The 25,685-nt window shown below is 46.7% G+C and overlaps 7 non-coding genes and 2 pseudogenes across 7 annotated transcripts; all 9 read left to right on the plus strand.

Annotated features, from left to right (window-relative positions):
• The first annotated feature begins 7 nt into the window (after nucleotides 1-7).
• On the plus strand, nucleotides 8-200 carry LOC142727958 (U2 spliceosomal RNA). The gene has a single exon (XR_012877383.1). It is a non-coding gene; the product is annotated as a U2 spliceosomal RNA (small nuclear RNA).
• Nucleotides 201-1,486: 1,286 nt separating this feature from the next.
• LOC142727995 (U2 spliceosomal RNA) lies at nucleotides 1,487-1,677 on the plus strand. Its single transcript, XR_012877405.1, has one exon. It is a non-coding gene; the product is annotated as a U2 spliceosomal RNA (small nuclear RNA).
• Nucleotides 1,678-2,963: 1,286 nt separating this feature from the next.
• Nucleotides 2,964-3,154, plus strand: LOC142727996 (U2 spliceosomal RNA). Its single transcript, XR_012877406.1, has one exon. It is a non-coding gene; the product is annotated as a U2 spliceosomal RNA (small nuclear RNA).
• Nucleotides 3,155-4,440: 1,286 nt separating this feature from the next.
• LOC142727997 (U2 spliceosomal RNA) lies at nucleotides 4,441-4,631 on the plus strand. Its single transcript, XR_012877407.1, has one exon. It is a non-coding gene; the product is annotated as a U2 spliceosomal RNA (small nuclear RNA).
• A 6,358-nt stretch (nucleotides 4,632-10,989) lies between these two features.
• LOC142727971 (U2 spliceosomal RNA) lies at nucleotides 10,990-11,160 on the plus strand (annotated as a pseudogene).
• A 1,294-nt stretch (nucleotides 11,161-12,454) lies between these two features.
• LOC142727998 (U2 spliceosomal RNA) lies at nucleotides 12,455-12,645 on the plus strand. The gene has a single exon (XR_012877408.1). It is a non-coding gene; the product is annotated as a U2 spliceosomal RNA (small nuclear RNA).
• Nucleotides 12,646-13,931: 1,286 nt separating this feature from the next.
• Nucleotides 13,932-14,122, plus strand: LOC142727999 (U2 spliceosomal RNA). The gene has a single exon (XR_012877409.1). It is a non-coding gene; the product is annotated as a U2 spliceosomal RNA (small nuclear RNA).
• A 6,839-nt stretch (nucleotides 14,123-20,961) lies between these two features.
• On the plus strand, nucleotides 20,962-21,153 carry LOC142727960 (U2 spliceosomal RNA). The gene has a single exon (XR_012877385.1). It is a non-coding gene; the product is annotated as a U2 spliceosomal RNA (small nuclear RNA).
• Nucleotides 21,154-22,439: 1,286 nt separating this feature from the next.
• Nucleotides 22,440-22,541, plus strand: LOC142727976 (U2 spliceosomal RNA; annotated as a pseudogene).
• Nucleotides 22,542-25,685: the final 3,144 nt, after the last annotated feature.

Consider the following 25,685-nt stretch of genomic DNA (forward strand, 5'->3'; position numbering starts at 1 on the left):
GATGACGATTGATTGTCAATAAAGCAATTTTCAATCAAAAAAAAAAATCTGTTCTTATCAGTTTAATATCTGATACGTCCCCTATCTGGGGACCATATATTAAATGGATTTTTAGAACAGGGAGATGGAAATAGAGCTTGCTCTGTCCACTCCACGCATTGACCTGGTATTGCAGTATTTCCAGGACCGGTGCACCCTTCCCTTATGTGTTGACTAAAATCAGATTCCAAAAGTGTTTTTTCTCTTTGCCATTGTTTCTGTCTTTCTGAAGGGATCTCCCCTTTTAATCCCATTATTTCAACACCTGTTGGACAATGCATTTGTACAGTCATGTGTGATAATGAGCTCATTTATTAAATGCAATTAATGAATACATTGCCACCTCTTGTTGTGTGTGTGTGTGTGTGTGTCTTCTGTGTTTCTGTGTTTCCGGCATTTCACATTGGAACAGCTCATTCACCTTCCTTGTCTTCTCTCCGCCCTCCCTCCCTCCCTCCCTCCTAGGTAAGTTAAAGAGCTGCACCTGAGCCAGCCACTGATTGATGCAGCACCACAGTCAAATAGTGGAGTGGAGTGGAGTAGGGGAACAGCAAACAGCCATTAAAGCAGCCAGCCGCCTACCCGCCACAATGGACCTACCTGTGTACACTAGGTGGATGTGATGGAATGTACTGTCGTCCCTACATTTCAAGAAGAAGTAAGAATTGCAGTTGCAACAAACCCTTGCTTGCCTACAAAGAGAGCAGCAATTTGGATTTGTTACTATGTTACCTGGAAGAATAACAAACTGTGCAAGGATGGAGGTTGTAGGAGCAAAGAGAAGTTGTCTGTAAAGTTGGTGGATGCCTATTTTCCATTTTGCAGTCCCTTGTCTCCCTCTTGTGGCCTCCTGGAGGCAAATAAATGTGCAAAAAAAAGACAGCCTGGCGGCCGGCTGTTGCAGTGTTGCCCTCTCAGGCAACACTGAGTGACTGACTGAGCCTCACAGTCTTATATAAAGTTCAGACGGAACTTTGCACGTGTCATAGTGGAGCCCTCAGGATTCCAGAGCCAGCTTTCTGACATCATAATGGGGCCTGCCTCAGAGATAAAAGCCTGGGCCCAGGCAGTGTTGTTCAGTGCTGCTCAGCAGGCAGCACAGGACTGGATTAAAGCTGATACAAGGTGTGAAGGAACAAGGGGTGGCTGTGGGCATGCACTTGCTGCCGCTGCCAGTGTTTATCTGCATGGCAGGAGGGCATTTGGGCGTTGCCAGGAAGGCGTTTTTATGTAGATTCCTCCTCTTTCAGCACTGCATTGTGGTGCAAGCAAAAGAAGCAAATCCTGTCTGGCTTCCTCTCCGGCCTTTATTCACCTCCCGCTTAGTAGCTGTAAATGTGTGTGAGCCTGCAGGGCCCCATGGAATTGCCTAGGAGTAGGCTGAATCGCTGCAAGGGGTGAACAGCAGTATGGGACAGGCTCGGGCAAGGCAAGGGCCGCTCGGGTTATCGCTTCTCGGCCTTTTGGCTAAGATCAAGTGTAGTATCTGTTCTTATCAGTTTAATATCTGATACGTCCCCTATCTGGGGACCATATATTAAATGGATTTTTAGAACAGGGAGATGGAAATAGAGCTTGCTCTGTCCACTCCACGCATTGACCTGGTATTGCAGTATTTCCAGGACCGGTGCACCCTTCCCTTATGTGTTGACTAAAATCAGATTCCAAAAGTGTTTTTTCTCTTTGCCATTGTTTCTGTCTTTCTGAAGGGATCTCCCCTTTTAATCCCATTATTTCAACACCTGTTGGACAATGCATTTGTACAGTCATGTGTGATAATGAGCTCATTTATTAAATGCAATTAATGAATACATTGCCACCTCTTGTTGTGTGTGTGTGTGTGTGTGTCTTCTGTGTTTCTGTGTTTCCGGCATTTCACATTGGAACAGCTCATTCACCTTCCTTGTCTTCTCTCCGCCCTCCCTCCCTCCCTCCCTCCTAGGTAAGTTAAAGAGCTGCACCTGAGCCAGCCACTGATTGATGCAGCACCACAGTCAAATAGTGGAGTGGAGTGGAGTAGGGGAACAGCAAACAGCCATTAAAGCAGCCAGCCGCCTACCCGCCACAATGGACCTACCTGTGTACACTAGGTGGATGTGATGGAATGTACTGTCGTCCCTACATTTCAAGAAGAAGTAAGAATTGCAGTTGCAACAAACCCTTGCTTGCCTACAAAGAGAGCAGCAATTTGGATTTGTTACTATGTTACCTGGAAGAATAACAAACTGTGCAAGGATGGAGGTTGTAGGAGCAAAGAGAAGTTGTCTGTAAAGTTGGTGGATGCCTATTTTCCATTTTGCAGTCCCTTGTCTCCCTCTTGTGGCCTCCTGGAGGCAAATAAATGTGCAAAAAAAAGACAGCCTGGCGGCCGGCTGTTGCAGTGTTGCCCTCTCAGGCAACACTGAGTGACTGACTGAGCCTCACAGTCTTATATAAAGTTCAGACGGAACTTTGCACGTGTCATAGTGGAGCCCTCAGGATTCCAGAGCCAGCTTTCTGACATCATAATGGGGCCTGCCTCAGAGATAAAAGCCTGGGCCCAGGCAGTGTTGTTCAGTGCTGCTCAGCAGGCAGCACAGGACTGGATTAAAGCTGATACAAGGTGTGAAGGAACAAGGGGTGGCTGTGGGCATGCACTTGCTGCCGCTGCCAGTGTTTATCTGCATGGCAGGAGGGCATTTGGGCGTTGCCAGGAAGGCGTTTTTATGTAGATTCCTCCTCTTTCAGCACTGCATTGTGGTGCAAGCAAAAGAAGCAAATCCTGTCTGGCTTCCTCTCCGGCCTTTATTCACCTCCCGCTTAGTAGCTGTAAATGTGTGTGAGCCTGCAGGGCCCCATGGAATTGCCTAGGAGTAGGCTGAATCGCTGCAAGGGGTGAACAGCAGTATGGGACAGGCTCGGGCAAGGCAAGGGCCGCTCGGGTTATCGCTTCTCGGCCTTTTGGCTAAGATCAAGTGTAGTATCTGTTCTTATCAGTTTAATATCTGATACGTCCCCTATCTGGGGACCATATATTAAATGGATTTTTAGAACAGGGAGATGGAAATAGAGCTTGCTCTGTCCACTCCACGCATTGACCTGGTATTGCAGTATTTCCAGGACCGGTGCACCCTTCCCTTATGTGTTGACTAAAATCAGATTCCAAAAGTGTTTTTTCTCTTTGCCATTGTTTCTGTCTTTCTGAAGGGATCTCCCCTTTTAATCCCATTATTTCAACACCTGTTGGACAATGCATTTGTACAGTCATGTGTGATAATGAGCTCATTTATTAAATGCAATTAATGAATACATTGCCACCTCTTGTTGTGTGTGTGTGTGTGTGTGTCTTCTGTGTTTCTGTGTTTCCGGCATTTCACATTGGAACAGCTCATTCACCTTCCTTGTCTTCTCTCCGCCCTCCCTCCCTCCCTCCCTCCTAGGTAAGTTAAAGAGCTGCACCTGAGCCAGCCACTGATTGATGCAGCACCACAGTCAAATAGTGGAGTGGAGTGGAGTAGGGGAACAGCAAACAGCCATTAAAGCAGCCAGCCGCCTACCCGCCACAATGGACCTACCTGTGTACACTAGGTGGATGTGATGGAATGTACTGTCGTCCCTACATTTCAAGAAGAAGTAAGAATTGCAGTTGCAACAAACCCTTGCTTGCCTACAAAGAGAGCAGCAATTTGGATTTGTTACTATGTTACCTGGAAGAATAACAAACTGTGCAAGGATGGAGGTTGTAGGAGCAAAGAGAAGTTGTCTGTAAAGTTGGTGGATGCCTATTTTCCATTTTGCAGTCCCTTGTCTCCCTCTTGTGGCCTCCTGGAGGCAAATAAATGTGCAAAAAAAAGACAGCCTGGCGGCCGGCTGTTGCAGTGTTGCCCTCTCAGGCAACACTGAGTGACTGACTGAGCCTCACAGTCTTATATAAAGTTCAGACGGAACTTTGCACGTGTCATAGTGGAGCCCTCAGGATTCCAGAGCCAGCTTTCTGACATCATAATGGGGCCTGCCTCAGAGATAAAAGCCTGGGCCCAGGCAGTGTTGTTCAGTGCTGCTCAGCAGGCAGCACAGGACTGGATTAAAGCTGATACAAGGTGTGAAGGAACAAGGGGTGGCTGTGGGCATGCACTTGCTGCCGCTGCCAGTGTTTATCTGCATGGCAGGAGGGCATTTGGGCGTTGCCAGGAAGGCGTTTTTATGTAGATTCCTCCTCTTTCAGCACTGCATTGTGGTGCAAGCAAAAGAAGCAAATCCTGTCTGGCTTCCTCTCCGGCCTTTATTCACCTCCCGCTTAGTAGCTGTAAATGTGTGTGAGCCTGCAGGGCCCCATGGAATTGCCTAGGAGTAGGCTGAATCGCTGCAAGGGGTGAACAGCAGTATGGGACAGGCTCGGGCAAGGCAAGGGCCGCTCGGGTTATCGCTTCTCGGCCTTTTGGCTAAGATCAAGTGTAGTATCTGTTCTTATCAGTTTAATATCTGATACGTCCCCTATCTGGGGACCATATATTAAATGGATTTTTAGAACAGGGAGATGGAAATAGAGCTTGCTCTGTCCACTCCACGCATTGACCTGGTATTGCAGTATTTCCAGGACCGGTGCACCCTTCCCTTATGTGTTGACTAAAATCAGATTCCAAAAGTGTTTTTTCTCTTTGCCATTGTTTCTGTCTTTCTGAAGGGATCTCCCCTTTTAATCCCATTATTTCAACACCTGTTGGACAATGCATTTGTACAGTCATGTGTGATAATGAGCTCATTTATTAAATGCAATTAATGAATACATTGCCACCTCTTGTTGTGTGTGTGTGTGTGTGTGTCTTCTGTGTTTCTGTGTTTCCGGCATTTCACATTGGAACAGCTCATTCACCTTCCTTGTCTTCTCTCCGCCCTCCCTCCCTCCCTCCCTCCTAGGTAAGTTAAAGAGCTGCACCTGAGCCAGCCACTGATTGATGCAGCACCACAGTCAAATAGTGGAGTGGAGTGGAGTAGGGGAACAGCAAACAGCCATTAAAGCAGCCAGCCGCCTACCCGCCACAATGGACCTACCTGTGTACACTAGGTGGATGTGATGGAATGTACTGTCGTCCCTACATTTCAAGAAGAAGTAAGAATTGCAGTTGCAACAAACCCTTGCTTGCCTACAAAGAGAGCAGCAATTTGGATTTGTTACTATGTTACCTGGAAGAATAACAAACTGTGCAAGGATGGAGGTTGTAGGAGCAAAGAGAAGTTGTCTGTAAAGTTGGTGGATGCCTATTTTCCATTTTGCAGTCCCTTGTCTCCCTCTTGTGGCCTCCTGGAGGCAAATAAATGTGCAAAAAAAAGACAGCCTGGCGGCCGGCTGTTGCAGTGTTGCCCTCTCAGGCAACACTGAGTGACTGACTGAGCCTCACAGTCTTATATAAAGTTCAGACGGAACTTTGCACGTGTCATAGTGGAGCCCTCAGGATTCCAGAGCCAGCTTTCTGACATCATAATGGGGCCTGCCTCAGAGATAAAAGCCTGGGCCCAGGCAGTGTTGTTCAGTGCTGCTCAGCAGGCAGCACAGGACTGGATTAAAGCTGATACAAGGTGTGAAGGAACAAGGGGTGGCTGTGGGCATGCACTTGCTGCCGCTGCCAGTGTTTATCTGCATGGCAGGAGGGCATTTGGGCGTTGCCAGGAAGGCGTTTTTATGTAGATTCCTCCTCTTTCAGCACTGCATTGTGGTGCAAGCAAAAGAAGCAAATCCTGTCTGGCTTCCTCTCCGGCCTTTATTCACCTCCCGCTTAGTAGCTGTAAATGTGTGTGAGCCTGCAGGGCCCCATGGAATTGCCTAGGAGTAGGCTGAATCGCTGCAAGGGGTGAACAGCAGTATGGGACAGGCTCGGGCAAGGCAAGGGCCGCTCGGGTTATCGCTTCTCGGCCTTTTGGCTCAGATCAGGTTTATTGCCTGGTCTGGGCCGGGGGTTCGGTCTTTCGTGGAGTCCTCTCCGACGTTTTTGGGAGCGATCATCGTGCCGTTGGGCATTCCTCATCAAGATGGCAGCTGTGCGGAATACAATTCGTTTTGTGGTGAATGAGCAGAGGAGAGAAGAAGTGGATACTGGGCACATCATTGAGAACATCCTTCTGGACCTGGCTGGAGTCACATTGGTAGAGGTATTCTGTATCCAAGCTTTCAGCAATATTGCTACGTATGACGTATCCTTTTTTGAGGCCGCCTACTGTCTAAATGTTTTTCAGTTGCTCAAGGAGAAACACATGCATGAGGCTTTAAAATCTATTGAAGTGCAACCTCTTTTTTCAGCAGTGGAGAAATGTATTACCATCCACATGTATAACCCATTTCTGGATAGAAGGCTGGTCAGGGCCTTCTTAGCTCACTACTGTACCCATGTTAGAGGAGGTGTGGAGCAGAAGAACCTATGGGGAGTTTTCAATGGTGATATTAAGTACTGGGTCAGGCTGAAACCTGACTCCAGCTGTATTGGAGGAGTGATGAATCCTCCTGCAAATTTTTCAATTGGTGGTAATAAGGGATATCTTTATTACCAAGATATGCCATGTTTTTGCAGATCATGTTTTTCCTACGGGCATACCAAAGATGCATGCAAAGGCAAAGTATGCAGGAATTGCAAAGAAACAGGACATGAGGCTAGTACATGTATTTCCCCATCCAGGTGTGACATTTGTGGTTTGCCGGGTCATACTTGTAGGAAATGTCCAAAGGTGTTTCCCTTTTTAGGGCAAGAGAGAAGAACATGGGGCAGACAGGTGAGAACAACAAGTTCCCTTGCTGCCACTTCTGATGCAATTTCAGAGCCAGCTGGCAGTGTTTCTGTGCCTGCTTCTCAGGACCCTGGGAAAGCTGGATTAGGAGAGGTTCTAACCTCACATACTAACAGCATGGAGTTGGGTGTGGTCCCTCCTGCAGAGCAAAGTGTTGATGAAACACCTGGGGTTATGCCTATGGAAGGTGAAGACACAGCGCCACCTATTGGGTGTGCTTCCCCTGATGATGGTGCAAGTATGCAAATTTTGTCTTTTTCTAGCCCAGAGTCAAAAATGGAAGACTCAGCTAAAGTGGAGTGGTCAATATCGGAGGAGGACGAGAAGGAGGCCAGGATGCCTAGTGCCACTAGTGCTGAAATTTTTCATAAAGTGGTCTCAAAAAGGGGGAAGTCTGGAAAGGCGGTGAAGAGACTGAAGATAGGCTTATTGGAAGATTCTGCTCATGCAAATCCCTTCTCATTGCTGGACAGTGACTCTAGTTCTAGCCCTAAGTCATCTGAGGTGGCCTCAGAAGTACCCAGCTCTCCTGGGGAAGGTTTCCTCAGTGAAGTCAATGTGGCAAATCTGGAAAGAGCTATGTATTTCCCTGGGACGTGATATGTTCTGGTTATCTCATGGCTTTCCTTTGCACTAACCATACTATGCCCGCATGTCTTTGAGATTAAAGATTGTCTCTCAAAATGTACGGGTGTTCTCCTCTGCTCACAAGCGTGCTGCAGTCCTGGACTTTTTGGCCTCTAAGGGCAGTGACATTGTTTGTGTACAAGAATGTGGTTTGTCAAAAAATCCTAGTAAAGAAGAATGGAAGTTTGGGGAAGCAATTTGGTCCTTTTCTTCCACAAATAGGAACGATGGAATTGGTATTCTCTTTAAAAATAATGAGTTTGTCATCAAACAGACTCAAATCATTCAGGAAGGAAGATGTGTCTGCGTGTTACTATCCTACAAGGGGTGGCAGTTTAGGCTTATCAATATCTATGGCCATGCTGTGAAATCTGATAGGTTGGCACTTTTTGATACTTTAAAATTTTTTCTACACGGTAAAGTTCCTGTTATTATTGTCGGTGACATTAACTGTATCCTGGAGAAGCAGGCCCGAGCTGGATCCACAGAGTCTAATGTGGACGCTACCGGAGTTTTGTGGAATAAAATTTTGCAGGACTTTGCTTTGCAGGACGCTGTCACCAGGAAACCAGGTCCATTTACCTATCATGCCGATGACGGAAGAACGGATTCTCGTCTGGACTTTTTCTTTTTTTCTACCTCTGCAATGGAATGTGTAGATTATGCGCAGGAGAGAGTGTGGTTTTCAGATCACGAGTGTTTGTTGGGGGTTTTTGTTATAAATAATTTCTTTTATGGTAGAGGGGTATGGAAGATGAATGTTAGTTTTCTGAGTGATAAAAGGGAAAAAACTAGGTTTGGGAAAAAATATGGGTTTTGGGTTAGGAAGAAAAGTTCTTTCTCTAATGTGTGTGAATGGTGGGTATGGGTGAAAAAAAAGATTGGTGGGTTTTTTAGACAGATAGGGTATAGAAGAGCGAGAAGGAAAAGATTAGAATATTCACGCTTTAATATGCGGATGACGTTCCTTCAACAATGTAAAAATTTGGGTATGGATGTAAGACACGATTTGGAAAAAACAAAAAAAGATATTAAGGAGTGGTTCCGAGAGAAAGGGAAAGAAATTATATTTAGGTCTAAGGTGGAGGTTAGAGATAATCACGAGAAGTGCACTAGATTTTTCTTTAAAAAAATGTGTGGTGGAAAAAGTGGAATGAATGTATTATTGGATAAGGATGATAAAGAGGTGTTCGGTAAGGATGTGATTGATGTGGTGTCTGATTTTTATAAAAAACTGTATGATGTGAAGAAATGTGATTTGGGCGATGATGAGGAGTTTTTGGATATTGTGTGTAATTTTGTTCCTGAAAGTGAATGTGCGTTTTTGCTTGGTGAGATTATGGATGGTGAAGTAAAGGATGTGGTGGGAAGTATGGCTAAAAATAAGTCTCCAGGGATCGATGGAATACCAGCTGATTTCTATGGGAAATATTGGGACATAATTGGGAAGGATGTTATAGAAGTTATGAGAGTGTTGTTTTCTGGGACTAATATGTGTGATGTGATGAAGAAGGGTATGGTAGTTTTGTTGCATAAAAAAGGAGATAAGAGACGGTTAGAAAACTGGCGACCAATTACTTTGCTTAATACGGATTATAAAATTTTTGCCAAGCTGATTGCGAATCGTATGAGAGATGTGATTGGGTGTGTGATTGATGAGGATCAGGTATGTGCGGTACCGAAAAGGAAATTGCATGAAAACGTGGCGTTGGTGCGGGACATGCTTGAGGATTGTAAGGGTCGGAATAAGAAGGTGATTGTCTGTGCGTTAGATTTTGAGAAAGCGTTTGATCGTGTGGCGCATGTGTTTTTGTTCAAAGTGTTAGAGAGAATGGGTTTTCCGGTTCAGTTTGTGAGTTTGTTGAAGAATTTATACGCGAATGCAAAGAGCTGTGTGCAGGTGAATGGTTTTTTTTCAGAAACGTTTAATATTATGTCTGGTGTGCGACAGGGTTGTCCGTTGTCTCCCATCCTATTTATTTGTGCGATTGAACCATTGTTGCAAATGATTAGAAATGATAAGGTTGTGAAAGGTTTGGTGGTGCCCGGGTGTGATGGAAAGCGTGTGAAAGCTTTGGGATATATGGATGATATTTGCGTATTGTGTGATTCAGTGTATGATATGTCCAGAGTGAAGTTGATCGTAAATATGTTTTGTATTGCGTCTGCTTTTAAAATAAATTGGGGTAAGAGCAAATTTAAAATTTTTTTCAGTAATGAGCGGGTGAGTGATTCTGATATGGAACAGGTGAATGGTGTGAAAATTTTGGGTATTGTGTTTGATGATGAGCTGAAAGGGAGAGAAAGTTGGGATGAGTTAGGTGGTAGGATTGTGAGAAAGTTGGAAATGTGGAGAATGAGGGATCTTTCTTTTTCGGGGAAGGTTTTAATTGTCAAAAGTATTATTCTTCCTATGATTTTATATGTTGCTCTGGTTTTTCCTCCTGCTGTAGCTATGTTAAAAAAAGTGAATAGAGTTTTGTTCCTTTTTTTATGGGGGAGCGGGATTGAGAAGGCAAAGAGAGAAATTCTAATGAAAAGCAGACGTAATGGAGGCTTGGATTTCCCAAATTTGGAGATTTTCATCGGAATTAATTGTGTACGTTTTTTTGTAGAGCTTTTATTTAAAGAATCCAAGGCTTCCAGAATGTCGAAATATTTAGCTGGAACGGTGATTCAGCGTCTAAGGTGGGAAAAACGTAATTTATGTAAACCAATTGCTTTTCAGTGCACAGGGTGGTATTTGTATGTTGAAAAATTTATTAAAAAGTTCCAGCTAGAGGATGTAAGAATGGAGAGTTTTTTGAGTGAAAAGAATGTTGTGAGAAGTATGTGTATGAATAATGTGATGTGTTCTGTAAATGGTTTGAATTCAATGGAGTCTAGGTCTGTGTGGAAGAAGATTGTTACGTATGATGTGTCAAATAAGCAGAAAGATTTGTTATGGATGTCGGTACATGGAGTGTTGCCTGTAAGGAGTGTTCAGAAAAGAAGAGGTTTGGTTGCATCTGAAAGGTGTCCGAGAGAAGGTTGTGGGGATGATGAGGATGTGAGTCATGTGTTTTGGTCGTGTAAGCATGCAAAGGATGTTTGGAAAAAGTTGAGTGGGTTGTGCGAAGAATTGACTGGTTTGAAGAGTTTGACGTATGAAATTGTCTTGTTTGGTTTGTGTAGTTTGGGTAGTGAAAAGGATAGAGTGTTGTGGATTTTTTTGACTTGTGTGAAAGAGGTATTGTGGAATATGAGGAATTTGAATGTGTATAAAAGAGAAGTATTTGAGATTGAGGATGTGGTTAGTATGGTATTGGCTAAGTTGTATTTTTATTATAAATGGGATCTAGAAAAAGGTATGGATGCGGAAGGGATATGGCGAATGTTAAAATGGCGGTATTTAGTTTGAGGAATTTTGTTTGACTTATCTTGTATTTGATGGAAAAATAAAATAATGAACCAGAGTGATGAGATTTTTTGAAAAATAGAGAGGTGGTTTGAACAACTACAGTTCTCGGTTTTATTCAAAAAAACCTGAATGGTTTAATAAAAAAAAAAAAAAAAAAAAAAAAAAAAAAAAAAAAAAAAAAAAAATCTGTTCTTATCAGTTTAATATCTGATACGTCCCCTATCTGGGGACCATATATTAAATGGATTTTTAGAACAGGGAGATGGAAATAGAGCTTGCTCTGTCCACTCCACGCATTGACCTGGTATTGCAGTATTTCCAGGACCGGTGCACCCTTCCCTTATGTGTTGACTAAAATCAGATTCCAAAAGTGTTTTTTCTCTTTGCCATTGTTTCTGTCTTTCTGAAGGGATCTCCCCTTTTAATCCCATTATTTCAACACCTGTTGGACAATGCATTTGTACAGTCATGTGTGATAATGAGCTCATTTATTAAATGCAATTAATGAATACATTGCCACCTCTTGTTGTGTGTGTGTGTGTGTGTGTGTGTGTGTCTTCTGTGTTTCTGTGTTTCCGGCATTTCACATTGGAACAGCTCATTCACCTTCCTTGTCTTCTCTCCGCCCTCCCTCCCTCCCTCCCTCCTAGGTAAGTTAAAGAGCTGCACCTGAGCCAGCCACTGATTGATGCAGCACCACAGTCAAATAGTGGAGTGGAGTGGAGTAGGGGAACAGCAAACAGCCATTAAAGCAGCCAGCCGCCTACCCGCCACAATGGACCTACCTGTGTACACTAGGTGGATGTGATGGAATGTACTGTCGTCCCTACATTTCAAGAAGAAGTAAGAATTGCAGTTGCAACAAACCCTTGCTTGCCTACAAAGAGAGCAGCAATTTGGATTTGTTACTATGTTACCTGGAAGAATAACAAACTGTGCAAGGATGGAGGTTGTAGGAGCAAAGAGAAGTTGTCTGTAAAGTTGGTGGATGCCTATTTTCCATTTTGCAGTCCCTTGTCTCCCTCTTGTGGCCTCCTGGAGGCAAATAAATGTGCAAAAAAAAGACAGCCTGGCGGCCGGCTGTTGCAGTGTTGCCCTCTCAGGCAACACTGAGTGACTGACTGAGCCTCACAGTCTTATATAAAGTTCAGACGGAACTTTGCACGTGTCATAGTGGAGCCCTCAGGATTCCAGAGCCAGCTTTCTGACATCATAATGGGGCCTGCCTCAGAGATAAAAGCCTGGGCCCAGGCAGTGTTGTTCAGTGCTGCTCAGCAGGCAGCACAGGACTGGATTAAAGCTGATACAAGGTGTGAAGGAACAAGGGGTGGCTGTGGGCATGCACTTGCTGCCGCTGCCAGTGTTTATCTGCATGGCAGGAGGGCATTTGGGCGTTGCCAGGAAGGCGTTTTTATGTAGATTCCTCCTCTTTCAGCACTGCATTGTGGTGCAAGCAAAAGAAGCAAATCCTGTCTGGCTTCCTCTCCGGCCTTTATTCACCTCCCGCTTAGTAGCTGTAAATGTGTGTGAGCCTGCAGGGCCCCATGGAATTGCCTAGGAGTAGGCTGAATCGCTGCAAGGGGTGAACAGCAGTATGGGACAGGCTCGGGCAAGGCAAGGGCCGCTCGGGTTATCGCTTCTCGGCCTTTTGGCTAAGATCAAGTGTAGTATCTGTTCTTATCAGTTTAATATCTGATACGTCCCCTATCTGGGGACCATATATTAAATGGATTTTTAGAACAGGGAGATGGAAATAGAGCTTGCTCTGTCCACTCCACGCATTGACCTGGTATTGCAGTATTTCCAGGACCGGTGCACCCTTCCCTTATGTGTTGACTAAAATCAGATTCCAAAAGTGTTTTTTCTCTTTGCCATTGTTTCTGTCTTTCTGAAGGGATCTCCCCTTTTAATCCCATTATTTCAACACCTGTTGGACAATGCATTTGTACAGTCATGTGTGATAATGAGCTCATTTATTAAATGCAATTAATGAATACATTGCCACCTCTTGTTGTGTGTGTGTGTGTGTGTGTCTTCTGTGTTTCTGTGTTTCCGGCATTTCACATTGGAACAGCTCATTCACCTTCCTTGTCTTCTCTCCGCCCTCCCTCCCTCCCTCCCTCCTAGGTAAGTTAAAGAGCTGCACCTGAGCCAGCCACTGATTGATGCAGCACCACAGTCAAATAGTGGAGTGGAGTGGAGTAGGGGAACAGCAAACAGCCATTAAAGCAGCCAGCCGCCTACCCGCCACAATGGACCTACCTGTGTACACTAGGTGGATGTGATGGAATGTACTGTCGTCCCTACATTTCAAGAAGAAGTAAGAATTGCAGTTGCAACAAACCCTTGCTTGCCTACAAAGAGAGCAGCAATTTGGATTTGTTACTATGTTACCTGGAAGAATAACAAACTGTGCAAGGATGGAGGTTGTAGGAGCAAAGAGAAGTTGTCTGTAAAGTTGGTGGATGCCTATTTTCCATTTTGCAGTCCCTTGTCTCCCTCTTGTGGCCTCCTGGAGGCAAATAAATGTGCAAAAAAAAGACAGCCTGGCGGCCGGCTGTTGCAGTGTTGCCCTCTCAGGCAACACTGAGTGACTGACTGAGCCTCACAGTCTTATATAAAGTTCAGACGGAACTTTGCACGTGTCATAGTGGAGCCCTCAGGATTCCAGAGCCAGCTTTCTGACATCATAATGGGGCCTGCCTCAGAGATAAAAGCCTGGGCCCAGGCAGTGTTGTTCAGTGCTGCTCAGCAGGCAGCACAGGACTGGATTAAAGCTGATACAAGGTGTGAAGGAACAAGGGGTGGCTGTGGGCATGCACTTGCTGCCGCTGCCAGTGTTTATCTGCATGGCAGGAGGGCATTTGGGCGTTGCCAGGAAGGCGTTTTTATGTAGATTCCTCCTCTTTCAGCACTGCATTGTGGTGCAAGCAAAAGAAGCAAATCCTGTCTGGCTTCCTCTCCGGCCTTTATTCACCTCCCGCTTAGTAGCTGTAAATGTGTGTGAGCCTGCAGGGCCCCATGGAATTGCCTAGGAGTAGGCTGAATCGCTGCAAGGGGTGAACAGCAGTATGGGACAGGCTCGGGCAAGGCAAGGGCCGCTCGGGTTATCGCTTCTCGGCCTTTTGGCTAAGATCAAGTGTAGTATCTGTTCTTATCAGTTTAATATCTGATACGTCCCCTATCTGGGGACCATATATTAAATGGATTTTTAGAACAGGGAGATGGAAATAGAGCTTGCTCTGTCCACTCCACGCATTGACCTGGTATTGCAGTATTTCCAGGACCGGTGCACCCTTCCCTTATGTGTTGACTAAAATCAGATTCCAAAAGTGTTTTTTCTCTTTGCCATTGTTTCTGTCTTTCTGAAGGGATCTCCCCTTTTAATCCCATTATTTCAACACCTGTTGGACAATGCATTTGTACAGTCATGTGTGATAATGAGCTCATTTATTAAATGCAATTAATGAATACATTGCCACCTCTTGTTGTGTGTGTGTGTGTGTGTGTCTTCTGTGTTTCTGTGTTTCCGGCATTTCACATTGGAACAGCTCATTCACCTTCCTTGTCTTCTCTCCGCCCTCCCTCCCTCCCTCCCTCCTAGGTAAGTTAAAGAGCTGCACCTGAGCCAGCCACTGATTGATGCAGCACCACAGTCAAATAGTGGAGTGGAGTGGAGTAGGGGAACAGCAAACAGCCATTAAAGCAGCCAGCCGCCTACCCGCCACAATGGACCTACCTGTGTACACTAGGTGGATGTGATGGAATGTACTGTCGTCCCTACATTTCAAGAAGAAGTAAGAATTGCAGTTGCAACAAACCCTTGCTTGCCTACAAAGAGAGCAGCAATTTGGATTTGTTACTATGTTACCTGGAAGAATAACAAACTGTGCAAGGATGGAGGTTGTAGGAGCAAAGAGAAGTTGTCTGTAAAGTTGGTGGATGCCTATTTTCCATTTTGCAGTCCCTTGTCTCCCTCTTGTGGCCTCCTGGAGGCAAATAAATGTGCAAAAAAAAGACAGCCTGGCGGCCGGCTGTTGCAGTGTTGCCCTCTCAGGCAACACTGAGTGACTGACTGAGCCTCACAGTCTTATATAAAGTTCAGACGGAACTTTGCACGTGTCATAGTGGAGCCCTCAGGATTCCAGAGCCAGCTTTCTGACATCATAATGGGGCCTGCCTCAGAGATAAAAGCCTGGGCCCAGGCAGTGTTGTTCAGTGCTGCTCAGCAGGCAGCACAGGACTGGATTAAAGCTGATACAAGGTGTGAAGGAACAAGGGGTGGCTGTGGGCATGCACTTGCTGCCGCTGCCAGTGTTTATCTGCATGGCAGGAGGGCATTTGGGCGTTGCCAGGAAGGCGTTTTTATGTAGATTCCTCCTCTTTCAGCACTGCATTGTGGTGCAAGCAAAAGAAGCAAATCCTGTCTGGCTTCCTCTCCGGCCTTTATTCACCTCCCGCTTAGTAGCTGTAAATGTGTGTGAGCCTGCAGGGCCCCATGGAATTGCCTAGGAGTAGGCTGAATCGCTGCAAGGGGTGAACAGCAGTATGGGACAGGCTCGGGCAAGGCAAGGGCCGCTCGGGTTATCGCTTCTCGGCCTTTTGGCAAGATCAGGTGTAGTATTTCTGCATCTGGTTTTGTTGGGAGGTGTCCGGGGTACCCTGCTCCTTGGCCTTGGGGGATCGTCTCTTTTCACAGAGAGACTTCACCCCCTTGCTGCTATTTGGGGAGTGGGCTTAGCCCCCGGACAACGAGTTGCGATCGCGCCTTACCCAAGAGGTCAACCGGCCTTGAGGCGTTTTTCTAAGAGCGTTCCGAGGGCGTTTATCGGGCTTCGTAGGTGTCTGGGGTACCCTAATCCTTGGCCTTGGGGGAGGGTTCCACTTAATTGTGGAATCTGAGCCCTTGCTGCTATAAGGGACAGGCTTAGCCCCCAGGCACTGAAAATGCCATTTACATTTGGATTTGCATCCGGGGACACCCGGTTGCGCCAGTCCGTCCGCATCGAGGTGGAAGAAGGCCATCGCCAGCGGAAGAACCTTCGCTTCATTGTGGAGGTGATTCTGCTGGACTTCCTGGGGCTCAAGCGGGCGGACATCCTGTGTCTCAATGACCAGGAAAGCCGCGGTCGGTACACCATATCCTTTACGGCCGCGGCATGTTGCGACAACATGCACAAAAGATTGTCTGATGCGGACCAGAGTGAGGAGCGGCTAAATGGACTGAACTTTTTATTCCTCTACGGGGAGGAAGAAGTCCCGCTCGTGATGTGCATGTTCAGTCCATTTGTCTCAGAGTGTGACATTGAAACCTTCCTCAGTCGTTACTGCAGGGAGGTCCGCTTCTCACACAAAATCTTGAACACCCAGAGCTTCTGGAACGGCAAAAGGAAATATTGGGTGAAGTTCCGCCAGGATCCCAATGGCATTGGAGGCTTACATCACCCACCCCAGAACTTTGCCATTGGGAAGAATCGAGGATTCTTATTTTACCCCCAGATGCCAATAGCCTGCCGGAACTGCTTGAGATATGGCCACACCAGAGAACATTGTGACCGGCCCCATGTGGTGCAGTGTAACAGGTGTGGCCAGGTTGGACACGTGGCGGCAAAATGCAGTTCCGAGGTGTTGTGCAATCTGTGCGGCATGACTGGGCATGCTTTTAAAGATTGCCCCCGCAGAGCGAAATCTGGGCCACCCAGACCAGGGCCAGAGCGGCAGTTTGCAACATGTGCAGACGCCGCTGGTAATGCCCCAAAACGAGCATTGACGACTGAGGGGTCCAGGCCAAAGTCCTTCACAGCTCCATCGGGGGGCCCACCGATGTCAGCCTCGAGGGACGGCCATAGGGATTCCACCGGGTCCAGGCAGAGCAGGAGGAATTCTGACTCTGCTGGACATAAGTTGACCGGCACCTCTGCAAACAGGTCCTCTGCTCCGCCTGCAGTGGACCCTGTTGAGGCAGTGGTTAGCGACAGGCGTCGTGGCTCCGTAGGTTCTGCAGTAGGACCTGACGCCTGTCCCAAGAGTGTGGGCATGGAGCGGAGACACTCTGTGTCAGACGAGGGCTCCATTAAGAAAACCCTAAAATATGCTGGATTGGAGCCTCGTTTTGACCATTACCGGTCAACGGGGGGGTCGGAGCAAAGTTCCTCCACTGCGGTTGTGGAGGGGCTTGCGATGAAGGCTCCCCGTAAGCAGGCAAAGGTTGCCAAGAGTGATGGGACCTCACAGGCCCCTGTGCAGCTGCCCAGTAAGGACATCAGCGATATCTTCAGCCAGGGGCCAGAGATGGGTGAGAGCGACTTCGAGGAGATGGATAGGAGCCATTCTGCAAAGAGACAGCGAGAGGAAGAGGAGTCCGGAGTTCGGAGGAAAGCTGCCTATCGGAGTTCGGATGAGAGCAGTGTGGGGGTTGGAGCCGCCCACGTATCTGGCTCTGACCCTACCAACATCCAAGATTTATTGACCCCTCAAAAAGGGGGTCCAGACTCGCAGCTGATCTCCGAGTACGACTCTTCTGGTTCGGACTCTGACCTCAACTAAGACTATGTTGGTTCCTATCAAAGTCGCCTCACTAAATGTGAGGTCCCTAAAGAGCCCTGTCCGCAGGACTGCTTTATTTTCATTTTTAGAGACTGTGGACTTTGACCTTTGCCTGCTTCAAGAATGTGGAATCCCTAATGACTTGGAATATCAAGATTTAAAGATGGACTGGAAACTAGGCCCCTCAGTCTGGTCTGGTGGAAATGACTGTCGCTCTGCGGGGGTTGGATTGCTCTGCCGAGGTCGTTTTATCTCCATCCAAACAGTGACTGAAATCATGCCCGGCAGAGCTATTTTAATACATTTGCTTTTTAATGGAATTTTAATTCGTGTTTTAAACGTTTATGCCCCTCCTACCAAACAGGAGAGGGCAGAACTATTAGAGATTTTACCATTGTTTTGTGTTGGGTCTACCCCCCTGCTGGTGGGTGGTGATTTTAACTGTGTACGTGATGGAGAACACCGGCAGGGTGGGGATTTTAATCGAAAAATTGACCGTACTTCTTACCTGCTCAAGAATTTTATTGGTGATTTTAAATTGAAAGATTGCTGGAGGGAACTCTTGCCTGCGGACCCAGGCCCCACCTGGTCCAATGGAAGAGTGAGCTCCAGAATTGATTTTATTTTCACTTCTAATAGTTTTATTCCCAAAAAATGTTTGCTTTTAACAAATATTTTATCTGATCACAAGCTCCTTTCGGTGCACCTGGAGCTAGAGGGAGAGCAAAAAGCTTGTAGGGGTCCCTGGAGACTAAACACCACACTCCTGGAGGACCCCATCATTAAAGAGGAGTTTGTGCGGACCTACCAGTGTTGGCAGTCCCATAGAGCGCCCAGTCAGCCTATGCTACACTGGTGGGAGGGCATTAAACCCAAAATCAGAGCTTTTTTTATTCGAGCAGGTAAGAAGAAAGCAAAAGAGAAAAAACAATGGTTTTATGTTCTTAATAAACGTTTACATGTACTTTTTAAATTGAAGGAGATTGGTATGGATGTTGATGATGATATTTTAAATCTTAAAGCTGAAATAAAACATGCCATAGAAGAGAAAGGGAAACAAATAATTTTTAATTCACATGTAAAGTACCTCGAGGATGGCGAGAAGTGTTCCCGGTTCTTCTTCAAAAAGGTAATGGATAAACGAGATGTCATTTTAAACCTTGAAGGAGAAACCACTATGGTCGGCATTTTAAATTCTGCTTTTAATTTCTACCAATCTCTTTTTAACAAGAAAAATATTGATCCTTCCTTTTTAGAACATGTTCTTAATTCCCTTGATGCCAAGCTAGATATTTTAGACCAGGAAGTTTTATCCCGTAATATTACCTTGGAGGAACTTTTATTTGCTTTTAAAAGTTTTTCTAATGGGAAAGCTCCTGGGGAAGATGGTCTGCCCATCGAATTTTATCATGCTTTTTGGGAAATTTTAAAGAATGACATGTTTTTATTGTATAAGGAAGTTTTTATTACTGAAGAGCTGCCCCCTTCCTGGAGGAGGGGGATTGTGTCCTTAATTTTTAAAAAAGGTGAGAAGGACCAGTTAAAAAACTGGCGCCCTATTACTCTTTTAAACGTTGATTGTAAAATTTTAGCTAAACTAATAACAATCCGTTTTAAACCTTTTATTCATAAATTAATCCATCCAAACCAGGTATGTGGGGTACCTGGGAGGTCAATTACTGAGTCCCTGAATATTTTACGTGACATCATTTGGTATTTTAAAGAAAGGGGTCAAAGCCTTGCTATTTTATCCTTAGATTTCGAGAAGGCTTTTGACCGGGTCTCCCATGAATATCTTTTTATGGTTCTTAAAAAGATGGCTGTTCCTGAAATTATTTTAACACGTATTAAGCTTTTATATCGATCCTGTTTTAGCCAAATTTCTATCAACGGATTTTTAACTAAAGGTGTTCCTCTTTTATCAGGGGTGAAACAGGGGTGCCCGTTGTCTCCGCTCCTTTTTATTTGTGCCATTGAACCTCTGTTCACCCTAATAAGAGATGATAAAGTCATCAGAGGCGTGCCCATACCTGGAGGAAGGGGGAACCAGGTAAAAATCCTAGGCTATATGGATGACGCCACCATCCTATGCCCAGACGCCGCTTCTATGAGAAGGGCATTGAGGAACACCGGCTTTTTTTGTGAAGCCTCTGGTTTTAAATTAAACGTTGATAAATGTGACTGTTTTTATACTGGTGTATGGGATTCCTCTGTGACACCAGGAGTTAACATGCAGCAGGATCAGATAAAAATTTTAGGAATTGTTTTTAATCAAGAAAACGATGGGAGACCCAATTGGGATTCAGTAATTGCCAAAATGGAAAAAAAGGTTTTAATGTGGAATTTGAGAAATCTCACCATGGAGGGAAAAGTTTTAATAATTAAATCTGTTTTATTACCCATAATGCTTTATGTAGCTATGGTTTTCCCTCCAACAATTTTATATATTAAAAAAGTGACCAGGATCTGTTTTATGTTTTTATGGGGTTCCAAAATGGAAAAACTAAAACGTGATTTTATGTACAGATGTAAGGACAATGGCGGGAGAGATGTTCCTAACCTTTTTAACTTCTTTTACATTAAATACTTTTGCTTCTGTTTTAAAATGTATAATTCTGATGGTATTTTTAGCTACTTTTTAAAGTACGCTACGGGCATGATTTTTAAACGATGGTTTCGTGTCCCTTTGAATTCTCCTGTGCTTCTGTGTCCCCCAAAACAATATGCGGTGCTCGAAAAAACTGTCAGGCTCCTAGGTCTCCAAGAATTGGAGCCTGACATATTGGGGGACCAGAAAAAAGTGTCACTCTCCTGTAGGCGGCAGGAGGATACACTGGCAGTTTCAAATTTCTCACAGGCAAGGTCCAAGGTGGTGTGGCGGAACGTTTTCGGGAAATTTATGGCAAATGTGCACAAGGACCTTGCCTGGGCAATCGTTCACCAGTGCCTCCCTACCCGTGAATTCCAGCATAGGCGAGGACTGGTGGCGAGAGCCAAGTGCCCGAGAGACAGGTGTGGTGACGACGAGACGGTAATGCACCTGTTTTGGAACTGCCCATATGCACAGGAGGTTTGGAGGAAGGTAGGCCCATTGTTGAAATGGGCCTGCGGTCTTAAAGATCTTAAATTTGAATACGTGTTTTATGGTCTTTTTAACTGCCCAAGTTTTAAACAGCAAATGGTCTGTTGGATCATTTTAAACTGTTTTAAGAATGCCATCTGGAAGGTTAGGAACATTCTGCTTTTTAAACATGATTTTATTGATGTTAAAAATTGTGTCAAATATGCCCTAAGTGAAATGTACATTTATTATCTTAGGGACAAAAAGCAGCTAGGGGTAAAAGAAGCAACATCCATGTGGTGTTTGCAAATGTGGAATACCATAACATTGTAAATAAAAATGGTTTTATTCTTTTATGTCTTTTATGCCCTGTATAAATTTTATCCTGCTATTGTTCTGTACTTTTATTATAACATCTGTATTACTGGTCTTATTATTATTACTTTTGTATTCATTTAAATGTATGAATATTTATGTATTATGCCATTGATTTTATCTTGTGGTTTCAATTTTAAAAAAAAGTCTGTAAAATATAATATTTTTGCCAATAAAAAACTTTGTTGAAACCTTATCTGTTCTTATCAGTTTAATATCTGATACGTCCCCTATCTGGGGACCATATATTAAATGGATTTTTAGAACAGGGAGATGGAAATAGAGCTTGCTCTGTCCACTCCACGCATTGACCTGGTATTGCAGTATTTCCAGGACCGGTGCACCCTTCCCTTATGTGTTGACTAAAATCAGATTCCAAAAGTGTTTTTTCTCTTTGCCATTGTTTCTGTCTTTCTGAAGGGATCTCCCCTTTTAATCCCATTATTTCAACACCTGTTGGACAATGCATTTGTACAGTCATGTGTGATAATGAGCTCATTTATTAAATGCAATTAATGAATACATTGCCACCTCTTGTTGTGTGTGTGTGTGTGTGTGTCTTCTGTGTTTCTGTGTTTCCGGCATTTCACATTGGAACAGCTCATTCACCTTCCTTGTCTTCTCTCCGCCCTCCCTCCCTCCCTCCCTCCTAGGTAAGTTAAAGAGCTGCACCTGAGCCAGCCACTGATTGATGCAGCACCACAGTCAAATAGTGGAGTGGAGTGGAGTAGGGGAACAGCAAACAGCCATTAAAGCAGCCAGCCGCCTACCCGCCACAATGGACCTACCTGTGTACACTAGGTGGATGTGATGGAATGTACTGTCGTCCCTACATTTCAAGAAGAAGTAAGAATTGCAGTTGCAACAAACCCTTGCTTGCCTACAAAGAGAGCAGCAATTTGGATTTGTTACTATGTTACCTGGAAGAATAACAAACTGTGCAAGGATGGAGGTTGTAGGAGCAAAGAGAAGTTGTCTGTAAAGTTGGTGGATGCCTATTTTCCATTTTGCAGTCCCTTGTCTCCCTCTTGTGGCCTCCTGGAGGCAAATAAATGTGCAAAAAAAAGACAGCCTGGCGGCCGGCTGTTGCAGTGTTGCCCTCTCAGGCAACACTGAGTGACTGACTGAGCCTCACAGTCTTATATAAAGTTCAGACGGAACTTTGCACGTGTCATAGTGGAGCCCTCAGGATTCCAGAGCCAGCTTTCTGACATCATAATGGGGCCTGCCTCAGAGATAAAAGCCTGGGCCCAGGCAGTGTTGTTCAGTGCTGCTCAGCAGGCAGCACAGGACTGGATTAAAGCTGATACAAGGTGTGAAGGAACAAGGGGTGGCTGTGGGCATGCACTTGCTGCCGCTGCCAGTGTTTATCTGCATGGCAGGAGGGCATTTGGGCGTTGCCAGGAAGGCGTTTTTATGTAGATTCCTCCTCTTTCAGCACTGCATTGTGGTGCAAGCAAAAGAAGCAAATCCTGTCTGGCTTCCTCTCCGGCCTTTATTCACCTCCCGCTTAGTAGCTGTAAATGTGTGTGAGCCTGCAGGGCCCCATGGAATTGCCTAGGAGTAGGCTGAATCGCTGCAAGGGGTGAACAGCAGTATGGGACAGGCTCGGGCAAGGCAAGGGCCGCTCGGGTTATCGCTTCTCGGCCTTTTGGCTAAGATCAAGTGTAGTATCTGTTCTTATCAGTCCTTGTAAGGATAGATAGCTCGGAGAACCACTGGGGGCTATAAACACTAGCTTAGCGATCCAAGAGCGTTCCAGACGAAGCCGGCGACGAACTGCGGAGAAGAACCAGCGAAGACGACGATCCAGAAGGGAGAAGCCGCCATCGGGGAAGAAGCTCCGGGAGATCGCTGCCGGGAAGAAGAAGGAGAACTGCGACAGAGACCTTCGGAGAAGAGCCGCTGCTGAAGGGGATCTTTGAAGAAGCTCGGCCGCAGAAGAAGCTCGACGAGGAACCGCTGCGGAAGAAATTTCGTGGAAGAACCTCGGCCAGCAAGGAGAAGATTTGCATAGCTCCGCCCCCTTCGGGAAAGAGCTATCGAAGATCCTCCCCAAGCGACAGGAACAGCTGGAAGAAGCCATGGCCTCAACCAGCAACCCTGCCACCCAGAAGAAGAAGGCTGATGGACCAGGTGAGCCGGCCCAGGCCAGGACATCTCCTCCTGAAGCCTCCTCAAGCCAACAGGCCACCAGGAAGCCGAACCAGGCTGCTCCAACCCTGGAGCCCTGGATGAAGCAGACGGTGGCCCTGAAGCTGAAGGAGGTGGACGGGAGAGTGCCGGACATGACGGAAGAAGTGTTCTGCCAGAAGATGCTCCTGGACCAGGGCTTCGCTAAGCCGGAGACCATCAGCATCCAGGCCTTCATGACCGGGATGTTCTTCGTGACCTTCGCTTCGATCAACATCTGCAGAAGGTACTGGGAGATGGTGAAAGCGGCGAGGCCTGAATCCCCTTTCTCTCGCTTTGTGGGCAACTGCCCTGTCCAAAGAGAGGAAAGGCGGGTGACGGTCTCAATGCGGAACCCACACACCCCCGGCAAAGACATCACCACGCTCCTGAAGCGGTTCTGCACAGTGGTGAGGGAACCCACCCACATCCTGAACGGACTCGGCTTCTGGACTGGCAAGTGGTCGGTAATCGTCCGACTGAACAAGGATTCCAGCGCGGAAGACGGCCTCCAACACCTGCCCCAGTCATTCTCGCTGGGCAACTCCTACGGCCTCATCTACTACCCGGACATGCCGCAGATCTGCAGGAGATGCAGCAAGAAGGGTCATTCGGTGAAGGACTGCAAGGAGGACGCCTGCAAGAACTGCCGGGTAACAGGACACGAGACCAAAGACTGCCCGAAACGGACAATGTGCAACCTCTGCGGACAAGCAGCCCACTCCTACAAGGACTGCCCGAAGAGGGATCGATCCTGGGCAACTGTAGCGGCGAAAGCTCCGGCCAGAGGGAACCCCGCCCCAGCCAGAGCTCCAGCGGCGCAGAAGACCGGGAATAAGAAGGATGGTAAGAAGACGACAGTCCCTCCCCCCCGTCTCCCGGCCCTCCCTCGCCCTACCCTTCCCACCCTCCCTCGCCCGGCCCTCCCCACCCCCCCGTCCCCAACCCCTGTCACCCCCACTGAGGCTCTCACCTTCTCCTACCCACCCATCTCAGTGGTCCTGTCACCTGCACCTCTCCCAACCCAGCCTCCCTTCTCCCCAGCTCCAGCAGCACTAACATCTTCCCCTCCAGCTGCTGGAGTCCTCTCCCTGGAGGATTTTCCCCCTCTTGTCTCCTCAGGTGCCATCCAGAGGAAGAGAAAGGTGAGGGACAGCCCAGCTGCTGAGTCCTCAAAGCGACAAGTCGTGGAAATCTGCGAAGATTCCCTTGCGCAGCAGGAGGAAATGGAGCAGATGGTGGAGGAACTCGTGTCTGAACCTGAGGTCATCGACTTCACAACAGACATCCAGGTGGCTACAATCCTGGAACAATTTTTGTCAGAGGGCCTGCTGGATCTTTCGGACCCGCCAGGAGAGGAGGATCCGCCCGACCGGACTGGTAACTAAGGTGTATCGTTTGCACTAACCTTCTTTATTCTCCCCCATGGCTGCTAAACTTAACATCTTTAGCCTCAATGTGAGGAGTGTTAGAGATAGGACTAGATGTCAGATGGTGCTAACTTTTCTTTCCAAGCAGTCGAGTGATGTATTTATGCTGCAGGAATGTACTCTCCCCTCTTCCAGGTCATACCATCATCTGGCCAGGCAGTGGACCCATGGCCCGTCCTACTGGTCTGGTGGGGGCGACTGTAAGTCTGCAGGGGTTGCCATCCTGATTAGGGGAAGCGTATTTACTGTTGACTCTGTCCAGGAGCTCGCCTGCGGCCGCTTGTTGGTCGTAGACGGTTCCTGGGCAGGAGAGCCGATTAGGCTCATCAACGTGTACGCTCCCCCTATGAAGGCTGAGCGCCTGGAACTATTCCAGACCCTGCGGACCCAGCTCGCCACCACTAGGGCAGTGGTGATGGCCGGGGACTTCAACTGCCCCATCGAAGAGGATGGACGAAGTTCCGGCACTTCAATCAAACTGGATGTCAGTTCCAAACTGCTTATCGAGATGGTAACCGAAGCATCCTTGCAGGACGTTGTGGGCTCCATGGGGATTGGCTCTGTGAACTATTCATGGAGCCGACCCGATGGCTCACTTCGTTCTCGGATTGACTTTGTGTTCACCTCCCGGGCAGTCAAGCAGCATGGGCACTCCATGGTCCCCTGCTTCTTCTCTGACCACAGGGCCATTCTCTTCCAGGGTGCCATCGGCCACGGTTTTCCTCCCGGCCCTGGCTCCTGGAAGCTGAATTGTGCCCTGCTGGAAAGAGAGGAGGTACTGGCGGAACTTAGAGACGCCTATATTGTTTGGAGGAATGATAAAGTTTTCTTTGACAAAACCTGTGACTGGTGGGAATATGTTAAAGTTGAATTTCGTTGTTTCTTTCAGGCAAAAAGTCGTCAACAGGCGTGTGAGAGGAAGAGAGACTTCAGAGAGATGCAGCGTCAGCTGCGATCCCTTCAAGACCTCCTTCAATGCGGCTGGGACGTCAGGAAGGAGCTGGAGGAAGCCAAAAAGGGCCTGAAAAGGCACTTTGAGGAGGAATCCAAGCGAATTGTCTTTCGTTCCAAGGTGGAGAACCTGGAGAAGGGTGAGAAATGTAACTCGTTCTTTTTCAGGAAACTCCATGCCGGCCACACGCCCCTGAAGGAACTTCGAGATGAGACCGGAAACATGCATTCTGGGAAGAAGGAGGTGATGGGAGTCGTCACAGACTACTACCAAAGCCTCTACTCCCGGAAAACCACTGACCCCGAAGCCGCCGATAAATTCCTGTCA

Source organism: Rhinoderma darwinii, unplaced genomic scaffold, assembly GCF_050947455.1.
Source record: "Rhinoderma darwinii isolate aRhiDar2 unplaced genomic scaffold, aRhiDar2.hap1 Scaffold_658, whole genome shotgun sequence".
Classification (NCBI taxonomy): Eukaryota; Metazoa; Chordata; class Amphibia; order Anura; family Rhinodermatidae; genus Rhinoderma; species Rhinoderma darwinii.